This window comes from Lynx canadensis, chromosome C2 (genome assembly GCF_007474595.2).
Source record: "Lynx canadensis isolate LIC74 chromosome C2, mLynCan4.pri.v2, whole genome shotgun sequence".
Taxonomy (NCBI): Eukaryota; Metazoa; Chordata; class Mammalia; order Carnivora; family Felidae; genus Lynx; species Lynx canadensis.
The window spans coordinates 70,261,431-70,283,506 of record NC_044311.2 but is presented as its reverse complement, the minus strand read 5'-3'; positions in this window follow the sequence as shown (position 1 = coordinate 70,283,506).

Sequence of the window (22,076 nt, the reverse complement as noted above, 5' to 3'; positions counted from 1 at the left end):
GGACACTCAAATACAGCATAAAGACTCAGTTGGAGAAATGGTTTCCTGGTCTTTAGGGTGTTTTCAGAAGTAATTTATGGCCCTATACATAGCCATGTCATCAGTAAATCAATACGGCAGACCCCAGACTTTTAAAGATAGAAATCACTGTCACAGTGCTTTGGGAATCAAACATGTGTGCCTCTAATCTTGACAAAAAATAAAATAAAATAAAAGGAAAGGAAAGGAAAGGAAAGGAAAGGAAAGGAAAGGAAGAAAAACAAAACAGATCTTTCAGATGGCAGAATATATTTAATCAACTCTTGTGAAACCGGGCCTGGTTACATTGATAATCTGCTGCGCTGTCAAACTTGAAACATGTCAAACTTTGCCTATTGATGAAAATGAGTCCCTTTCTTTTCCTCTCCAGCACAGAAATTCATTATAATTATTCTTTCTCTGTAAGGTGCCTGGGTATATGTACACCTATATGCATAAGGAATGGTAGAAAGAGGAGTTGATGAGAGGAAATTAGGATCTCTTCCCACCTCAGGATCAATCTTAACAACATAGAAAGAACAGGTGTTACAGCACATGTGCTAAAATTGGAAGATTTACACAGCCCTGTTCATGGAGCATTTGCAAATTCACAAAGCTCTCCATGTTTTTCCAAGACCCCCCTGTGAAATTTTGTCTGATCCTGTGCTCCCGTAGCAATTGGTGCATCCTTGCATTAACATGTGTCTCGCTGTGTTTAATTATTAGTGTACATATTTGTCTTCTTCACAAGGCTATGAATTTCCTAAAGACAGAGCACTATATAGGAAATTGAACTTGAAAACAATATACTAGGGATGTTCTGAATGCTCCATTTCTAGGATCTTTAAAAATAGATGTTTGGACATAGACATGTGTAGAGCCAAGAGGCCAAACCAGTGACCCTTCCAAGACTTCCAGATCTAAAAGTCTTTTTTAAAGGAATTCCTTCAAAAATAAAAGCAAAAAGCATCTATTTGGTTATCTAGAATAAAAAAGTAATTTCATTTTCTCTCTGCTACTTAATTGGCTCTTTTGCCGAAAGCACATTTAGATTTTGAATCTCAATAAAGTTACGCTAGTAATCATAAAAGATTTAAGAGTATTCATATCTCATTTCATTACTGTAAAACTACTGCCTAAACCCTACCTATTTCTATAGGCTGAAAACAGCTACTACAGGAGCAGTATCTCCTCTACTAATCATCACTAATAGCTCTTAACGGGATTGAGAGTATTGAAACACCATCATTGTTATGTAGCTGGTACACAGAGTAATATTAGAAGGAATGTGTTCATTCGTACATTTCAGGGACATTTTCTTCAAAAGATTAGCGCCAAGTCCTGCTCTTACAAAAGAACAGAAAAGAGCTCAAAATCCTTCTGAGGGTGGTGAGTACAGGGGCTCTAAAACAATGCCTCCAAGAACTCATGAGATCATGACCTGAGCTGAAATCAAGAGTTGAACACTTAATGGACCAAGCCACCCAGGTGCCCCAAAAGTTTATTTATTTATTTTGAGAAAGAGAGAGATCACAAGTGAGGGAGGGACAGAGAGAGGGTGTAGAGAGAGAATACCAAACTGGCTCGGAGCTGTCAGCACATTCGATCTCTCGAACCATAAGATCATGACCTGAGCCAAAATCAAGAGTTGGATGCTTAACAAACAGCCACCCAGGTACCCCTGAGTGATAATTCTTTAAGCTGAATTGGATAATAGATACATATTGTGAAATAATACAAATATATATTTATGGCACAGAGTTCCTAAGCCCTTTGCAATTTCCTGGACGATAGGAGCGTCTTTTATTCTAATGAGGTGACCCTTGGTGGGCTCCCGAATACCTTCAGGATGGGGACTAATCACCAAAAAGACCAAGCCATGAATAGAAGCTTAGAACTTTTAGCCTCACACCACCCCCCTATCCTCCAGGAAAAGAAGAAGGACTAGAAATGGAGTTAATAACTGACCATACCTGCATAATGTAGCCTCCATAAAAATCCCAAATATGGGGTTTGGAAAGCTTCTGGATTGCTGAACATGTGAAGGCTCTTGGGAGGGTGATGAACTTGGAGAGGGCCTAGAAGCTCCATCCTACATCCCCCACACTGTGTCCTACACATCTCTTCTATATGGCCATTCATTTATATCCTCTGTCATATTCTTCTATAAAAAAACTGGTAAACATATGTAAGCAATTCCCTGAGTCCTTGAGACATTCTTGCAAATTATTAAACCCAATGAGGGGGTCATGGAGGTATAGGCGACAGCATGGGACTAGTGACTGGTGCCTGAAGTGGGGGCTACTTTGTGGGGCTGAGCCCTCAACTTGCAGGAGCTGATGCTAATTTCAGGTAAATGGTGTCAGAGTTTAATTAAATTGCTAGACATTCAGCTGGTGTTCTGTAATTTTTCAGTATGGGGGAAAGAAACCAATTTGGTGACCAGAAGTGAAGTGCCCTAAATTTTGATAGTAAAGGAAAAGAATAGAAAACTTTTTGTATATACATACTCACTCTACTTGTATGCTTGAAATTATCTACATTAAAAAAATTAAAACATTGCTACCTTCATACAGCATATATTTCAAATGATCTGTATCTTCTATAAATATATTATGGTTGTGTGGCTTTTTTAGAGGATTTTTACTTAATATTTCTATGCCAGTTGTAAGTCCTGAGTAGAATGAAAGAGCCCATTCCTTTTTTCTTAATCCTACCACTTTGGAAAACAAAAATGTGTTTTGCTATTTATTGTTTTGTATAAAGTTCATTATACCTTCACGTTTTTCCCATCATGGCTACAGACTTCATAATTTATTTGACGTCTTTCCTTTTCCACAGGTGTTAGTATTTTGAACTTAAAACTCACTCAGTAATTATTATTGTTTAATTCATTGCTAAAGCTCTAAGTCAAGAGTTATAGAATTCCTTGAATGTGGTGAGAGTTTGTTGGAAGCAAATCATAATAAAATGCATGTAATTCAATTCAAATTTTCAGGGAGCACCTACAAGAAGCAAATCCTATCGTGGCAAATTTAATACCAAAACAAATAACTATAGTGCCTGCCCTGAAGGGTCCCCTCAGATAATGAATAATATGGACACACTGTAGTAAATGCCAAGAAAGGGAAATAAAATTATTGTTCACAAATAAAGGTAAGGAGGAGGGACAAAGAGGAAGAAGATTTCCAAAGGATAAATCTGAGAAGTCATCAGTTGCAGTGGCCAAGGGGCCTGAAGTGTCATTACTCACGGCCTTGAAATCAGAGCAAGACTTTAACATTGGGACAAAGGCCTGCAGGTCAGGAGAGGTAGAGAATGATTTCAGAGGAATGACTCTTTTCGCATCATTCTATAAGAAACCAGGAAGCATTACTCTAATTCATGCCTACTTTATTTAAAATACAAAAAAAGCAAGAATGATATATCTCTTCTTTTGTGACTTATTGCAGTACTATTTTTATTTTCATGGTAATGTAATACTATTTTAGCTTAATGAAAGGGTTTTTTCCTTCCAAATATCACAAATACTTGAGTCCAGGGTGACATTTGGTCTCAGCCACCCAGAAAAAGACACTTTGTACCATGCAACGTTGCCTTTTGAAGCACTCACCAGGGAATAGAGGCAGAAATCCTACATTAGTATGAAGAATGAACCATCAGATAAATCCTAATTTTAATTTTTGAAATAACATTTTTTATAATTTAAACATATATTTTGTGTTTTATTTTTATTTCTCTGTGGTATCATAAAATCCTTTAGAATGTTCTGTAACTCACTTAATAGCTAGTATATTCTAAGCAGTCCTTCTGGGAATTCTTAACAGAAACAGTGTGAAGTGGATGCTAAGAACACTGCAGCTTGCTTTATAATTTACAGTGTAGGTGTAAATCCTTTCTTTTAAGAACAGCACAAAATCGCCATTTAATTCACTTCAGGAACATTTAAATTAGGTACACTTATATTTTAAAATAACATTTTGTATTTTGCGCAAGTTATACTCAAGTGAACTGTTCACCCAAAGAACTGCCCGTGTATAATGCACAATCAGCGTGATAGCACATAATGACGATTGTATAATAAATAAGAACAATGCTGTTAATTAAGATCTTGATTAAGCCCAGAATTACATCCAGTGAAATATCTCATGGTGTCTGCAGGCCATCTGGTTCCAATTGTCAGCATGAACCTCCTAAGCTTTCTTTCAAAAAATGGGTTCATGCTGGCAAAGGCTGGGGAAGTCAGATAGGAGAGCTGCTTCTGATGCTTCTGATGATGTGCCATTATTTTCAAACCTTAGAGAGATGCTAACAGAATACATGTTTGTACAGAGCATACAAAAGTCATGAAGGATGATGAAGAGAAAGGTAACGTTTGGGGTAAGAAGAAAAGTGTAGCAAGGGTGACGAGTAAATGACAAACATCTGGGAGTCTAGCTCACTAGGCAATACACAGGTTGGAGTTAGTGGCAAAAGCTAGAAGCAGGGAAATGCATAGGCAGGTGTATTTATAGGTGAAAGATGTGGCCTCAGAGACAGGAAAAACAGTTTTAAGAACATTTCCTCAGTCGTGTTTTTTTCTATGAAGAAAGAATAGAGGAGCAAATCAAATATTTCATATTCAGGAAATGAACTGTGACTCCTAACATTTTATGTAATGGTCAAGAAAGTTTGCAAATAAAATTGAAAAAAATGTATCCAACTAAGCATAAAACAGACACTCATACATAAAAAGTAGAAAATTTGAGTTATTATTTATTTTTCCATTCCAAATATTTATTGTGACCCTACCACTTGTCAGGCATTGAACTAAATATTAAGTTTATAGCAGAGACTAACACAAAGTCCCCACCTTTGGGGACTTGATATTCTAATGAAGCAGAGAATAGACTATATAGATACACAAATAAATACACTTAGTGATACTTTAATAAAGACAGAAAACAAGCTAATGTGATAAAGAGTGAGTATGAATGTGGATTGGGGCAAACACGCTTGAGTTGGAATGATTAAGGAAGTCCCCTTGAGGAGAAGATAGCATCTGAGCTGAGAATAAAATTACTGGGAGGAGCCAGCCAACACAGAGTTTAAGAGGAAAGAACTGTCACTCAGACAATGAGACTAAAGGGGCCATGCATTTCCGAGGGATGTAGGAAGGGGAGTGGGTCTGAAGCCTCACAACCAAAGTAAGGGGTAAGAAATGACATCAGAGGTGTGGACAATGACCAGATCTTGTATCTCCTCCTCCTAGGCGTAGCTATGAGACACTACTGGAGGTTTTTAAATGAGAGACACATAATCCGAATTATATTTTAAAAGGACCAAGCTGCTTTAGGAAGACTAGAAAAAGATGAATCATGAAAGCAGAAAGAACACTCATGAGACTTTTGCATTATCTGAGACATGTCTTACATTAAGACAGTAGCAGTAAATATGGCGAAAGTGATTGGCTCATTTTCTGACTTGAAGGCCCATCTACAAAAACTTCCTGAAAAATTGGGTGCCCCTGTTGTTGTCCTAAGAAACCGAGTGAATGGTAGAAATTAATTTAGGGTTGAAATCAAGTACTAGTTTGGGTACTAGGGTATATATGTGGAATAGGCAATTGGATATTCTAGCCCAAGTTCAGAAAAGCCATCAGAGTAACAATTGGAAGCCAACAACTGTAAATTATATTTAAAGGCACAGAATGAGACGAGCTCATCTAAGGAAGTCCAAGTTCAGAAAAGCCATCAAGATAAACAATTGGAAGCCAACAACCTGTAAATTATATTTAAAGGCACAGAATGAGACGAGCTCATCTAAGGAAATAAAGGTCTTGACTGAGCCCAGAATTACATCTAGTGAAGTATCTCTCAGGGTTGCAGGATGAAGAACAAGATAGTTAAGAACAGAGCCAGGGACTAAACTGTGGCCTAAGCCAACACTTTGAGGTCATGAGAAAGAGAAACCAAGCACAAGAAGTAATAGGTAGGAGGAAAAGCAAGAGGATGTGACAAACTTTGTCAAATGCCACTGAGAGGTTTAACATGATGAAATAAAAAATGGATAAAGGTCTGGTAGCACAGAGGTCATTGCAGCTGATCTTTATGAAAAATATAGGAGAGCAGTTCTGGAGAAATGCACCTGGTAACGTGTGCTGAGAAGACGGGGAAGTAAGGAAGTAGAAAAAGGAGGCGTAGACAACTGTTTCCAAGACAATAGCTATGAAAGCAGAGAAAAAAAAAATAGGTTAGTAGATGGAAGGCGGAAAACACAATGCCAAGGGACTGTTTTTTTTATTTCTTTGTTTTATTGTTTCTTTTAAGATGGCTAATATTAAGGCATGTGCAGATGCCAAAGAGAGAAACCCAACAGTGAGGAAAAAATTAATGCTGCAGGAGAGAGAGGAAATAATTGCAGAAGCAAAGACCTTGAGGTACTGAGAAAGGATGACCCTAATTTTCTCAATGATGCACTAAGTATTTGTTTACTGTAAGTCTTAGCTAAGCCATTGAATAAAATGATTCTAATTTAATTGTTCTGGGCTGGGTTCTGGGCATCAATATTTTTTTTAAAAGCTCCCGAGTTGCTTCTAAAGTGCAGCCAGGGTTGAGAAGCAGTAATCTAAACAATAGCATTTTGTGTTTATCATTTTTTTTGGCTTTTCTTTATAGTTTTATGACATATATATGTGTCCCCAGCAATTTACTGTTTAGTTGTGCATGAACTTTATATAAATGGAATCACACTGTATGTGTTCTGTATATCTTGCTTTCTTTTGTTTTACATTATATTTATGGGATTCACGCATGGTAAATGTGTATGGCTCTAGCTAATTCATTTTCACTACTCTATAGTGTCCACGCATATGAAAATGTATATTTTCCCATTCCCCTGTTTAATGGATATGTGATTTTTTTTTTCAGTTTTTGACTATTGCAGTTCACACTGCTATGAACACTCTTGAATATGTAACTGATTCACTATTACAATTGTTTCCCAGTGTGGGAATACAAACTGATATAACTAATTTGAAAAATAATTTGATATGACATATTTGTTTCTCAAAAACAGTAATTATATTTTATGTTCAGTTTTATAATTGCTTATCACATATTATTTTTTTAAATTGTTTTGAAAAGCAAATGGTCTACATTTGATCTTCCTCTTCATTATTTCTTTTATTACTTTTTCACTTAAATTCTCCACTATCTAATAGCAGTTCAAAATTTGCCTAGGGTTTTCTTGATTTCACTTATTTTACATTTAACTTTTTAGTTTACCTTAACATTGTTATTAAATAGAATTAAAAGACAAATTATAAATTGGCAAAAAAAAAAAAAAAACCTGCAACAATGTTGATGGCCAAAGAACCAAAGGGAAGAAAATCTGTTAGAAAAGTGACTTGAGACATGAGCAGATAATTTACAATAAATACATAATTGCTAATAAATTTGTAGGCAGTCTTCAACCTCAGTAATTAAAGAAATAAAATGTAAAATTATTACATAATATTGTTCATCCTTGTCAATTTTTTAAAATAATATATGTAAGTCATTCTTAAACATTGGTTATAGAAGTATTAGCACCAAATTCTTGAAAGACAATTGGATAACATTTATCAAGGATGATGACATGGGAAAATGTTCATAACTGAAAAAAATAGACAAATATGTATAATCTATGATCTCTATTTAATGAAATTTTGTCTAAAATAAGCCAAAAAGCCATAATTATATGGCTAGGATTCTATTACACAGGAAAAGTTCAAAATGTGGATGAGAATACATATTTAAGAATGTCCATTGAAGTATTATTTATAATAGAAAAAATTTTTAAAGGTTTGAAATAATGTAAATAATTCCAAATTGGGCAAACATTAAATTGCTTACTCATATAATGGAATATTAGTAGGTCATTGAAAACATGTTTTTAGGTATCTGGGTGGTTCCATCAGTTAAGTGTCCAACTCTTGATATCGGCTCAAGTCATGATCTTGCAGTTGTGAGATCAAGCCCCACACAGGGCTCTGTGCTGAGCATGGATCCTACTTGGGATTTTCTCTCCCCTTCTCTCTCTGCCCCTCCCCTGCACTTGTGTGTACATTCTCTGTCTCTCAAAATAAGTAAATTAAAAAAAATATTTTCAAAGGGTGATGACATGGGAAAATATTCATAACTGAAAAAAAAGTCAAATATGTATAATCTATGATCTCTATTTTATGAAATTTTTACATCTGTTTTTCTACTCCTGTCTGTCTCTCCCTCCCTGTCTCTGTCTCTGTCCCTCTTTAGAATATATGTCAAGAGGCCCCTGGGTGGTGGCTCAGTCAGTTGAGCATCCAGCTCTTGATTTCGGCTCAGGTCATGACTTCATGATTCATGATTCATTAGCATTAGCAATTTATTAGCATTTTTTTTTCTATTAGGCTCTTCACTGACAGCACTGGAGACTGCTTGGCATTCTCTCTCTCTCTCCCTCTCTGTCCACCTTCCTCTGCCCCCCCCCCTGCTTGTGCATGCCATCTCTCTCACAACAAATAAATAAATATTTTTAAAAAATAAAATATATGCCACAACGTTAAGAGTGGATGGAAGGAATGGAAAATAAATTCAATTTTTTATCGTTTGTTTTTATATATCTTTAAAATGCTATTGAGATGCTTCTCTGTATGCTCGATTCAATTGAAAAGAGTGTCTAACCTTCTAAAATATAACAGGCTAAGTGTGAGAATGGAACTATCCTGGTACTCAGTATTAGCCTATAAATACACATCTCTTTTTGGGCATTTAGATTTGTCAAATCAACCTTTGTCCCTCATTACCTATTTTGAACATGTATGGGGGGAGGGATGTGTTTATATTTTAAACCCTGCATCCACCTCTCCACCAACCACTACAACAGCCATAATGACCAGGTCTACGGTAACCGATTGACCTGCCTTAGACATTGCCAGCTAAGTAAAGAGAAAGAGAAGAATAAGAGAAAAGTAATACAGGAGCAGCCACACTGAGTGAAAGCTCTGAGAAGTCTGGAGCTGTGTAAATGAGTGAACCTCGGGGAGGGTGCTGGGCAAATAGAGGGCCCCAGGAAACTTCTTTTGATTAGTGTTGATTCTGACCAGAGGTTCTCTTTGAGATCTCCTCCTCTCTAAAATGGATGTTAGGATTTCCCTTCCAAGGATGTTGTGGAATTAAATGAGAGTGACTTAAGCAAAATACCTAGATATAGTACATAATAAATGAGTGCTATCATTACTTACATCAAATCCTCATGCAGAGAATTCAAGGCGTGTCTCCTGATTGCGACAGTTTAGACCTTTTAGCTAATACATTATAAATGATGAGGTGAAGTCACAGTGTTGATTTCCCAAACAAGATATATCGATCCTCTCTTGTAACAACATCCTTTTTTGCAATAACTTTGTTTTTTATGCCACATTATTGACACACAGATTTTGTGAGATGAATATTGATGCTGCGGATCCTCTCCATTTTTTAAAGCATAACTGACCATTTGATTTTAATCTGATGCTTTCAATGTGTCAGTAAGTGTTGGTAAGATGCTAACATTTTTCTTTAGAGACTGGGAAAATTAACCTGTGCTGAGCAATTTGCTTGAGGTTTATGGAGAAGTATGTTGTTGGAAGTGAAAGCTCTATCCCTCTCTTTGCACATAGAAGAAAATGTCAGCCCTTGTGATGGAAATGGGAAAAGACTGGGGCTGGTTCTGGGCCGTAGAGAAGGAGATGCTTCTTTAGCCAAGAGAAGCCATTATCAAGGAGCAAATGTGGGTTAGATTTTCATAGAGACCCAAGAAAGTAGGCAGAACTTGAGGTATAGGGCAAAGATTGATTACAGAGATATCTATAGAATACCTTCATCCTAACAGAAACATGGGCAAGAGTTAGGAGTAAGGAATATGCATCTCTACTCTGAGCTGGCAGGGATGACTAAAGGAGGCAGACATGGGGGGGAAGGCACATACCCTGGAACTCTGTGCAGTGTCCAGTGATGGCACAGTTTCTGTTGATGGTGTAGAGACCACACCTCTACAGACCTTCTTATGTGATACTTGGGTCAATGTCCTTTGCACAGCCTTCCCAGGAGAAGAATCCAGTAGGCAAAGTCTGCCCTCAGCAACCTGAGCCTTCTCATCTGTGCCTTTTTGCCCCTACTCTGAGATGCTTCTATCTTGTCTTCCTTCAGGATCACAGTACTAACCCCACCCATGTAAAACATGGGCTCAGAGAAGGGATAGTCCTGTCCACCCAGATATCCATTTTTACTGTCTACTGACAGGGATGTTGTTGCCTTCACCACCCAATTAGACGGATCAGTAAATAATTTGGGAAAACAGCAGTTCAACACCTGGTAGGATATTATTTAAAACCCAGTCCCAGATTTAAAGGTTTTTATAAAAACTTGCCATCTCAAAGTATCTCTGCCCTCAACCTGCTGGTGGTCAGCAGGAGTCTGGCTCCCTTCCAGCTGAAGACACCAAACCTCCCAATAAAGGAGCAGCTCACATCACCATCACTCAGCCATCCCCCCAGCATGAAATATTCTAGCACCACTTTAGTAAACTCATAGCCAGTGGAGGGAGCCGTGCCAGAGTGGAAAGACAGGTCCAGAACCATGGTTTTTACCTTGGCTGTATATCAGAATACCTGGGGAAGAACAAAAAAATATATAGTCTCCTGACTCTACTTCAGAACTAGTAAATCACAATCTTTTGTAGTTGGTCCTTAGCACCTTCATTTGTAAAAAGATCCCTGGATAACTTAATGCACATTTCAGCTTTGGAAATTCAATCTAGGTCAAAAGACCTTGAGTAGACCTTGTAGCAACCAGAAAAGCACCAGCTTTTTGGGTCTCTAATTCAATCTAAGCCATGCTATTTTCAGAGTTTGAGAGATGCAGCAAGGCTACTTGATGTGTGATGCCAGTACAAAGTGGTGTTGAGCATCTCAGCATGTTTTATCTGGAGGCCCCACTCCTTCTTCCATGGGCACAAACAAGAGAGGAAAACCACAGATACTGAATTTTATATTTGATTCCAAATCTGTAAAGTGTTTGAATTAAAAGAACACTGCTAGAAATAGAAAAACAAAACAAAACAAAAACACCTAAATATCCTTTAGTAGGGAGAGGTTGATTAAGTTGTGGTATCTCCATACAATAGAAAGAATGTCAAGTGATCCTGAGTAAATACATTTATAAATCTAAAAGGATGACATAATATACTGTAGATGGGAAAATAAACATTACACATAGCATGACCAATATCTGCTCAGAATGACATAGACATGCATACATACATGCAGATACAGATTGCAACCAAATCTTAAAAAAATATTACAAAATGTTTACTATGGTCATTTCTGAGTAAGGACACTCTGGGTGACTTTTGTTCATTCCTTTCCATTATTGTCTGACTCTTGTAAGGAACGTGCATTATTTGCAGACTTGAAAACAATGAAAGAAAGTACCACAAAGACACAATGAGCTCATGCTCTCAGCATCTCTCACCTCAACTACCATGGTAGCTTCTCACATCTCTCCATCTCATAAGTTTTCAATATGACATCATCAATATCTTACAATGCAGACCAGGTAGTATCCATCCTCTCCAACTTCAGCAACTTCTCATTAGATACCAAATGAGGTCCAGCTCATGTCATTTGGGTTTACTCCTGATCTTCCTTCAAGGCTGTTTCTCTCTTGAACTGCTGGATCCCTCCCACCATGCCCAAGTCAGAGCACTCCTAGTACTACCAGCACACAAATATTTTCAATGCTGGGTGGCTTTCCTACATTTTTTTTTCTTTTTACCTTTCCAATTACACTTACTCTTCAATAGTTGCTCAGAAATTGCCACCTACATCAGGCCTCCCACTGACACCCTCAGATTTAATGGCCTCTTCCACCACACCTACACTGTATGTTGGTTGAACCTCCAGGTGCCACCTATTTTTATTCTTTCTTGTTTATTGTTTACAGCTTTACTTCCACTGGGGGATAAAGGCTCCTGGAGCAAAGTCAGCTTCCTGTTCACCTTTGGATCTTTCATTGTTCCCAGCTCAGTGTACTGCAGATTACATTCACCCAATAAAAAACACGTTAAATAAAGCCTGAAATGTCAATAACCCAAATAACAATATCGTTCCCAAAGTCTATAGGTTTGGAGAAATTGAATCACTCCTACATTTCTGGTGGCAATGTAAGATTGTTCACCCTCTCTGGAAAATAGTTGGGCAGTTTCTTATAAACCTGAACAGGCAACTACCATATGATCCAACATTTATAGTCCTGGGTATTTAAGCCCAAGAAATGAAAACTTAAATTTACACCAAAACTTCGTATAGAAGTCCCCCTCATCCACAAGGGTTATGTTCCAAGATCATAGTATCAAAAATAGTATAAAAAACTATATATGTAGGATGCTTTTCCTATACTACATGCCTGTGATAAAGTTTAATCTATAAATTAGGTATAGTTAGATTAACAACAATAACTAATAATAAAATAGAATGACTATAACAGCATGCTACAACAAAAGTTACATGAATGTGGTTTCTCAAAATATCTTATTGCACTGTACTCACCCTTCTTGTGATGCTGGGAGATGATTAGATGCCTACATGGCAGGATGAAATGAGGTGAATGACACAGGCACTATAATGAGCGTTAGACTACCATTGACCTTATGGCTGTACTTTAGAAGGAGGATCATCTGCTTCTGGACCGTGCTTGACCTTAGGTAACTGAAACCAGGAAAAGCAAAATCACGCATAAGGGAGGACTGCTGTGTTAACTATACTTTCTAGTTTCTGTATCTGATGTTCTGACATCTGGAGCTTTGCTGCCTGGGGAAGGACTGCCCCTCCCATGGGTGGTTAGGTTTGTAGATTCCTAGAGGTAGCAGAGCACTTTCCCAGAAGCCTGCCTTTTACTGTGCAAACAAACCAATCCAAAGCCCAAATCTCTGACCGGCGGCCATAAGTGCTGCTCTTAACACTTCTGAGACTCTATTCTCCAGTGGGGCCAGGCATCAAGCCGACTCTGCAGCCTGGAGCCCACTAAAATTATTCAAATGAGCCAGTCTTAACCGGGTTCATTGCTTAAATTACCTTGCTCATTCCTTCCCATGAAAACTACAGTAAAGACCTTTCTGTGGTTTCCCAGCTCTTTCTCTCTGCCTGCAGCTGACCTTAGTGTTCTCTTATGTGACCCTGCAGGCATGGTGTGCTCCTGTCCTCACAGGAACTATGAGTAACAAGGAGTCTTTTCAATGGCAATGTCTCCTGATCTGTTGGCCTCATCATACTTGAATGAAACAAAACCCCAGGTAGGTTTTAATGCAAATCTATACATGATAACCCCAAACTGGAAATACACCCAGATATCCTTCAAAGGGTAAATGGTTAAACGAACTGTACTAGACCCATACCATGAAATATTTCTCAGAATAAAAAGGAATGAACTATCAATAAATACAACAACTTGGATGGATTTCCAGAGAATTTATGCTGAGTGAAAAAAGCCAATCCCAAAAGTTACATACTTTATAATTCCATTGATATAACATTCTTGAAGTGACAAAATTTTGAAAAAGACAGATGAGTGGTTCCCAGGGATCAGGGTGTGGAAGCGAGGCAGGAAAGAGGTGGGTATGGACAGAAAAGGCAACATAAAAGATTCCTGTGGTGATGATATTGTTCTGTATCTTGACTGTAGCAGTATCAAGATCCTAGCTGTGATATTGTACTTTATCAATGAGAAAGGTTACCACTGGGGAAAACTGGGCAAAGGGTACACAATTGTATATGAATCTATAATTACATCAAAATTTAAAAAGTAATCAATATAAAATTATAGTATTACACTTAGAATCTAAGAGATGTGTTCAAAGCTATCAATAAATAGCCCATAGAATCTTTTAGTAAACTTGATCATCTATCCAGTCACTCACTGACAAATAAATTGTGCTCCTTGCTATAACACACATTTCTAGACCAAACGATAACTATGCGCTTAAAACATATACACACATACACACACTATAAAATATTGCTTATAGTCATAGGTCTTCATAGGACAAGGAGAAGAAATATTAAGGAAATTACCCACAAATCATGCCACAGCATCTGTTGTGGAAGAAAACTTAAGAAGAACAATAATATATAGAAGTGACTAATAATATCAAAGTGATTATTTGTATACATTTACTTTAAAAGGAATCATTGATGATGAGATTAACATATTCAACCAAAGATTTTATTTTATTTTTTTTTTAATTTTTTTTTTCAACGTTTATTTATTTTTGGGACAGAGAGAGACAGAGCATGAACGGGGGAGGGGCAGAGAGAGAGGGAGACACAGAATCGGAAACAAGCTCCAGGCTCCGAGCCATCAGCCCAGAGCCTGACGCGGGGCTCGAACTCACGGACCGCAAGATCGTGACCTGGCTGAAGTCGGACGCTTAACCGACTGTGCCACCCAGGCGCCCCTCAACCAAAGATTTTAATTAGAAAGAGATAATCATCATAACTATAATCAAGAGACCAAGTAAGGCCATGATACATAGGGAGTTACAAATAATAATCATAAGCCAAATTATCTACAAGGATACTGTGCTTATATGTCCAACATCCCATCGAAGTCATGTACAAGGCAAAATGTATGCTTGTGAATATCAATCAAATCAAAATTAAATGAATGCCAGATGATTAAAATATGGAACAGTGACAGGAGATAGTTGCAGGAAGTGATGAGAAGGCCACCAAACAATCCTGTAAAACAGGAGCCTGAAGTAGGAGGAAGGCTCAAGAGTGGGATACTGACAAAGATCCAGCTTTCTGAAATGGAAGGATGAAGGCCGTGAGGGTCTATTCATAGGACATGAGAAAAGCCCATGGAAATTGGCAAAAGACATTAAAAAAATGTACGCTCCAGTGGGCAGTGAATGGCCCTTCACTTTATTGCCTGTGAATGAAACAGAAATGGGGAAGTGGGTACAGAAGCAGTACCAGGAAGTAAGTTCAATGACAGCGCTCCCAGATGTTGTTACCCCTCCTCCAGGAGGCGTGTTTCTCTGTTAATCTGGTACTTACGTGTGACACACACCACTGTAAGAAGATTCTACCCCTTTCCAATAATAGCTAGAGACATATGCCCATACTGAGCATGAAAGGAGGGGAATTTGTGACCGTCTGAGACAGATAGCAGCTGACCTGTAAAAAAATTCAGTGACTTCCCTTGGGTGACAAGAGGACTGGGGTGTGCAATGCTGATTAAGGGAAAATATCTTAAGGCTCAATTCCTTCCTACAGTCTATTATGCCAACCTTAGATTCATTTGTAATAAAAGTGAAAGACCTCCAGAGTTGTTTTGCAATAGATAGCAGCTATGATATGGGAAGTTTGGCCTTCTTGGAGAGATTTTCTGAAGAAAGTCAAATTTCCAGGATCTATTCATCTGTGAGGACTATTGTAACAAAATACCACAATCTGGGCGGCATAAGCAACAGAAATTTATTCTCTCATGGTTGTGGGGGCTGGAAGAAGTCCAAAAGCAAAGTATTAGCAGGGCTGTTTCTCTGGGGACTATGGGGCAAGAATCTATTCCAGGCTTTTCTCCTTGGCTTGTAGATGGTTGTATTCTCTCCATGTCTCTTCTTATCATTTTCCCTATATGTGTGCCTCTGTGTCCAAATTTCACCTTTTTTAAGGACACCAGTCGTATTGGATTAAAGCCTATCTTGAACTTGATTACCCCTGTAACAGCACTATCTACAAATAAGGTCATATTCTGAGGTATAAGAGAATGATTTTACCTGTTGGATTCACAGGCAAAGGGAGGCAGCCTCTATCTGGAGGTTCCCCTGGGGCTATCCCCCTGACATGGCCACCAGTTACTCCTTTTGAAAAGCAGCTATTAATTTGTTTCTGGGTTTTTCTGGATACCTGACATCTGAACATCCCACAAATAAAGGCCTTATGACTCCTACATGAAATTCACATTTTAAGGTGGGTGAACTCAGACTCAATAACAAAGTGGGAAGGGCCCATAAATCTTCCTGGCCAAATGGAAATGATACCTGTGGCATCTTGGCTTTACATGGAAAGGTGGTAGCTATCTCCAGGGGAAGAATTTTTTTTTTCTAAAAACGTGGGCCTAGTTCACTGTAGTTCAGCTAAGCTAAAACATGATGGTGCCCACTGGCCTACTCCGACTATTCAAGGTCAGCACCAGCTATGCAGAAGAAAATTGGAAGTGGTGGGCAGAACCCAAGCCATTTTCAGAACTCTAGACACTATTCTCCTTGATGAACCTTGTTATATTTTTACTGACTCTTGTTTTATTGCCAATTACTTATTTCATCTGCCACCTGGACAATAAGGCTAGCAGGTTAAAGATACCCCTCTTTGGAACTGAGGACTATGGAGACAAATCATGGCTGCTAGTCAAAATGTGTAGGTCCCTCAGGTAGGTGACCCCTGTAAAAGTCTGCTCTCTGATGAGATTGCCTAGGATCAAGCTGTTGGCCAAGCCTATACCACCCTGATCACTACAACCTGACCATCAACACACTGGGCATGGAAAGAGAGACTGAGCACAAACCAAAGGACTCTACATCTCTAATGCAGAAGCTGTCGCTGGATTCCTGACTGGGGACTCTTTCCAAAACTGACCTGTTTGCCTTGGGTTGATGGAGGTGACATTACATGGAATAGTATCCCTGCCTGCTTTTGGTAGACTGACTGCATAGAACTTTTGAATCTCTTTCAAGGCCATCAGTGGTGCCTCACCACTGTTGACACTCTTTCTCCATCTGTGCGTTGCCTTTCACACTCGAATACTATATTTTGATGAGTCGAAGTGATTACATTTGATGAACTCCAATTTATAATGTTTCACACTTAGAACTTAATGTATGTTGTTTATTCAACAGTATTTGACCACAAAACAGCAATGTTGTATGGTTCAACCTAATAATATGGTTTAACTACATGAATATGTCCTATATATTAATTCATTTAATTTTCACAAAAAACCATTGGGAGGAAATCCCCATTTTACAGAGGGTGAAACTGAGGAAAGAGACTAAATAACTTCCCTGACCTCATACAATTAATTAATGACAGAGGAAGATTCAAACACTGGTGATGTGGCTCTCAGGTCTGTACTCAGTCATAATCCTGTATCACATGTCCCATCTGGTGCTGAAGTATCAATTAATATGTCTCTCTCTCTCTCTCTAGTCTATGGACTCCTTGAAGGGAAAACTGCTTGCTTGCCTTTGTAGCCCTTACACCCAGCACAGTACCTTGCACATGGCCAATGTCAATAAATTATTGAGGAACAAATAGATAAACAAATGGGGAGGTCTCCACCAATGCCACCATCAGGGACTGCTCATTTGACATTTCAGAGGCAATGATCATGTTCTTTCAGACTTGATACATTTGTACAGTGCACCTGCTGGTCTTTAAACATACATCAGGTTTTCTGGAACTATTCTTTTTCAGATCCATCCTCTTTAAATAAAGCATTGAATATCATAATACAAATCTTCCTGAGTAATATAGTCATTGCAAGTGGGGGTCTCTGACTTATATGATTGAAGAAAATCCTATTGCAGAAGATCCTAAGTATTAAAAAACATATCTCAAGGACAAAACAATGGTCCTTTTAAAAGATTACAAAAATTATATATGATTCTCCCAATTCTTCTAGAGAACCGTTTCCACGCTATCAAAAAAAAAAACTGCCTATCTGCTATTATATCTAGTCATATATATTATATATACATAATATGTATATAAGTGGATATAATGCAACACAGCTACAAAGAAATTATTTTGTGGGATACTTGAAATATTATGATTATTACTATCATTATTAAAAAATTCATCAAACATATTTGGAAGAATCTCACCATCTCTCTTTATAATCCAATACCATTATTTGAAAAAAAATGGCCTCATTCACTTTTGGGATTGTTGCATGCTACACTAACACACTCATTTAAGGGAGAAAACTTATGAGTTACCCCTAGGCAGTTCAGTGACAATGCAGATGAATTATGTTATAATTTTTGGTAATTAGCATTCATAAAAACAGGAACATCCTTTACATAGAGTCAACTTTAAAACTCCCTCTCAGATTTAAAGCCTCTAAATAAATCACCTCTAATTTGTGCCTTATAGCTGAATTCCTATTGTGATTTACCAATTCTAACTCACGTCAGCCTTGGTGCAAGGATATTTTGCAGAAATGTTAGCTTTGCTACATAAGTTAAATACTGCTGTAAGTGGGGTTTGCTGGAGTCAGATCTGATTGTTTTTGTAATAATATAATTTCATTAGTTCTTAGTAGTGCTTGTCAAGATATGTTACAGCTATTTGATCTGATATAAAATAAAGCACTTATCCTAATTTATATTTGGCTTTGAGAGAACAATTTCTTCACCACATAGGTAGCATGTAGGTGAATATATATTTCTTGTAAATAAGTAACTAGAAGAACACCTAGGAAATGTTTTACAAAACTAACTCATTCTTTTTCATAATATTTGGGCCTTTTAAATAAAAGGTACCTTGAAAATTCCAGATGTTGCTACTATTATTATAGTCATTTAAATTACTAGAAGTAATATATCATATTAATTGCTCTTAATGAGGATTATAAATAATTACAATAAAAATTAATTGCCCTTCATAGAGTGAGTTGCATTTTGTAATATTTCTGGATAGGTATGGTTGGAAACACAATTACTTTCTCCAAAAATGCAATACAAAACATATTTTTTGATCAGCACATCAAAATGTCCTGCAACCAAATACTGTGTATGGACAATGCACTCGCAGCCATATTTTGGGGTGATATCTTATGGATGTTTCTGCTGAAAGAGAAACACACAAATATTGTGTTATACTACACTTTCACCCAAAAGTCAGAGTGATAGTGAAAATAACTAGAAACATAAGCTACTGAGACATGTATGGAATTCCAGGATTTCTGTATTAAAGAATAAGTAAGACTCTCCAGATAAAGTCCTGACTACCCACTTAGTTTTAAATGCACATGTTGGACTCCAGTCTTAGAAATTCTGACATAATGGCTCCTAAACTGCATTTTTTGTCTGTTTGCTTCAAGTTTTATTTAAATTCTAGTTAGTTAACATATAGTATAATACAATATTAGTTTCAGGAATAGAATTTGGGGATTCATCACTTATATAAAACACCAGTGCTTATCACAAGTGCCATCCTTAATACCCATCACCCATTTAGCCCATCCCCCTGCATTTTTGAGAGGTACCTCACAAGATCCCAGTGAAGGATTTCTCATACCACTCTATGAAAAACGTGACCTGGAAAGACTGAAGTATCAGGCAGGTTGCCAAGATAGAGACTCTAACATGTAGAGGGAGGCTGAAAACTGGTTATCAGAGGCATATCACAACATCAGGGCTAGGCTGGAAGAGATGCCCTCAAGGTTGGGTTAAAGTTTAATTTTTGTTCACATCCAAGATCAAATTGGTCTTAATGAGTAGGGTGGGGCTGAAGCTATAGGCACGAATGCAAGTGGTCCCGGTTGAAGACAGAAAAAAAAGCCCAAGAGGCTAGAACACAGGCAGTTTCTGTCACGTGGTGCTTCTCTCACTTCCATCTCCTGGATACTCTGCAGCCAAATGGAATATGTCTCTCCCCTCTCAAATCAGCCAAGACTTTGGGTGTGGAGAAGAACCATTATCTCTCTCTCTCTTTTTTTTTTTTTAATTTTTTTTTTAATTTACATCTAAGTTAGCATGTAGTGCAACAATGATTTCAGGAGTAGATTCCTTAATGCCCCTTACCCATTTAGCCCATCCCCTGTCCTGCAACCCCTCCAATAACCCTCTGTTTGTTCTCCATATTTAAGAGTCTCTTTTGTTTTGTCCACCTCCTTGTTTTTATATTATTTTTGTTTCCCTTCCCTTATGTTCATCTTTTTTGTCTCTTAAAGTCCTCATATGAGTGAAATCATTGATTTTTGTCTTTCTCTGACTGACTAATTTCACTTAGCATAATACCCTCCAGTTCCATCCACGTAGTTGCAAATGGCAAGATTTCATTCTTTTCCATTGCTGAGTAATACTCCATTGTATATAAATATACCACATCTTCTTTATCCATTCATCCATCAATGGACATTTGGGCTCTTTCCATACTTTGGCTATTGTTGATAGTGCTGCTATAAACATTGGGTTGCATGTGTCCCTTCAAAACAGCATAACTGTATCCCTTGGATAAATACCTAGTAGTGCAATTGCTGGGTCGTAGGGTAGTTCTATTTTTAATTTTTTGAGGAACCTCCATACTGCTTTCCAGAATGACTACACAAGTCTGCATTCCCACCCGCAATGCAAAAGAGATCCTCTTTCTCCGCATCCTTGCCAACATCAGTTGTTGGCTGAGTTGTTAATGTTGTCCATTCTGACAGGTGTGAGGTGTTATCTCATTGTGGTTTTGATTTGTATTTCCCTGATGATGAGTGATGTTGAACATTTTTTCATGTGTCCATTGGCCATCTGGATGTCTTCTGTGGAGCCATTGTCTCTCTTCTTAAACTTGATGGGATAAGCTCTGATACAGGAAGATTATCTGAAAAGATGTCAAGTGGAAACAAAGGATGCAGAGGGTAGAACTACCTGGGGCTAGGATTATGGGGACATACAAGATAACTCTCTGGACTTACCAGTAAAGTTGACTTCTGCTCTGCCAAATGTCACATCTCTGAGTAAAATGACTTCCTGGAATTCACTGAAAGGAAGGAGTATAGCTGCATTAGAAATCAGTGATTTCCAGTTTAGCTGACCATCAACACCCAAGACGCATTAAAATTTCTCCCCAAAAGATTCTCATTTTAGTAAATTTTAGGTAGAGATTAAGAATATGTGTTTTTAAATAGTGTCCCAGTTAGTTCTTATATGCATCCAGAGCTGGGAACCACTGTACCAAAACACATCAGAAAGTTAACATATGCCTTAATTCTGTCTTTATTTGACGAAGAATTTATAGCTTGCAGATTCTAATAATTAATTCTATGCTTATTAATTACTACAGCCAACTGTGCAATGTTCCATGAGTGTTTGAAATGTTAGTGTTTTTGTGAGCTCAGTCATAATTCAAGTTGAATTATTTTAACTAGAGTCCATCAACAATCTCTAAATTAGTATTCTGTGAGTGTGTTGCTATTTCTGTCTCACCCAATGATCTGAGAGGACAACTACAGTGTGACTAAAATTTTAGCATCAGACAATAGTTTCCAGAAAGGGAACAGACAAGGTCTACAGAAGAACACAAGATCCAAGGAAAGAACCCCTGGCAGCCCCAAGGCCCAGTGAAAGTGTGATCTTTAGCAAAATGCCAAATTGTAAAGTGTAGACGTCACATGATATATTCCCTGTAGGATAATGAAGCCTTCATTAGGAGGGGGGAAATGAGTGACATGGAGTAAGAAGATAGTGGCAAGGTTGACACCAGTAATGACCACTGGCTTTCTTTAGAATTTTCCCTTAGTTAAGAGGCGATGGTAAAGCAGAGGGAGAGGGAGACAGCCAGGAAACAGACTTTTGTTTTTCTGTCTGAAAGAAAGAAATGCTGTGCCAAGGTAGCTGTGTTCTTGAGCTAATTATAAGAGCCGAAGACACAATAAATAATATTTCATTTTCAAAGGGCCAGACAGATATTAAAAGCTCACTGAGCAGAGATCTGAAGCAAAAGAGCATCAAACCACTTGATTTTTGGTTACTTTTGGCATAGACTGTAAAGTCATGTTATTCATGGAAAAATGATGCAGCAGTTGAGAGAAAAGGGTTCTATTGAGAACAGAATTTCCCCTGAAATTGTCTTTTTTTTTTTTTTTGCAACTGCTAATTACTCCCTTCCCTCATCCTGCTAAACCCATCTGTATCCACATAGTTACTACAGGCTTTCTCTGATGGTATAATATTACCCTGCCCCCTGATTACATGTGATTGGTCCAAGGGTGGGCATCTGACCCAAGCTGAGTAAATCATTCTGA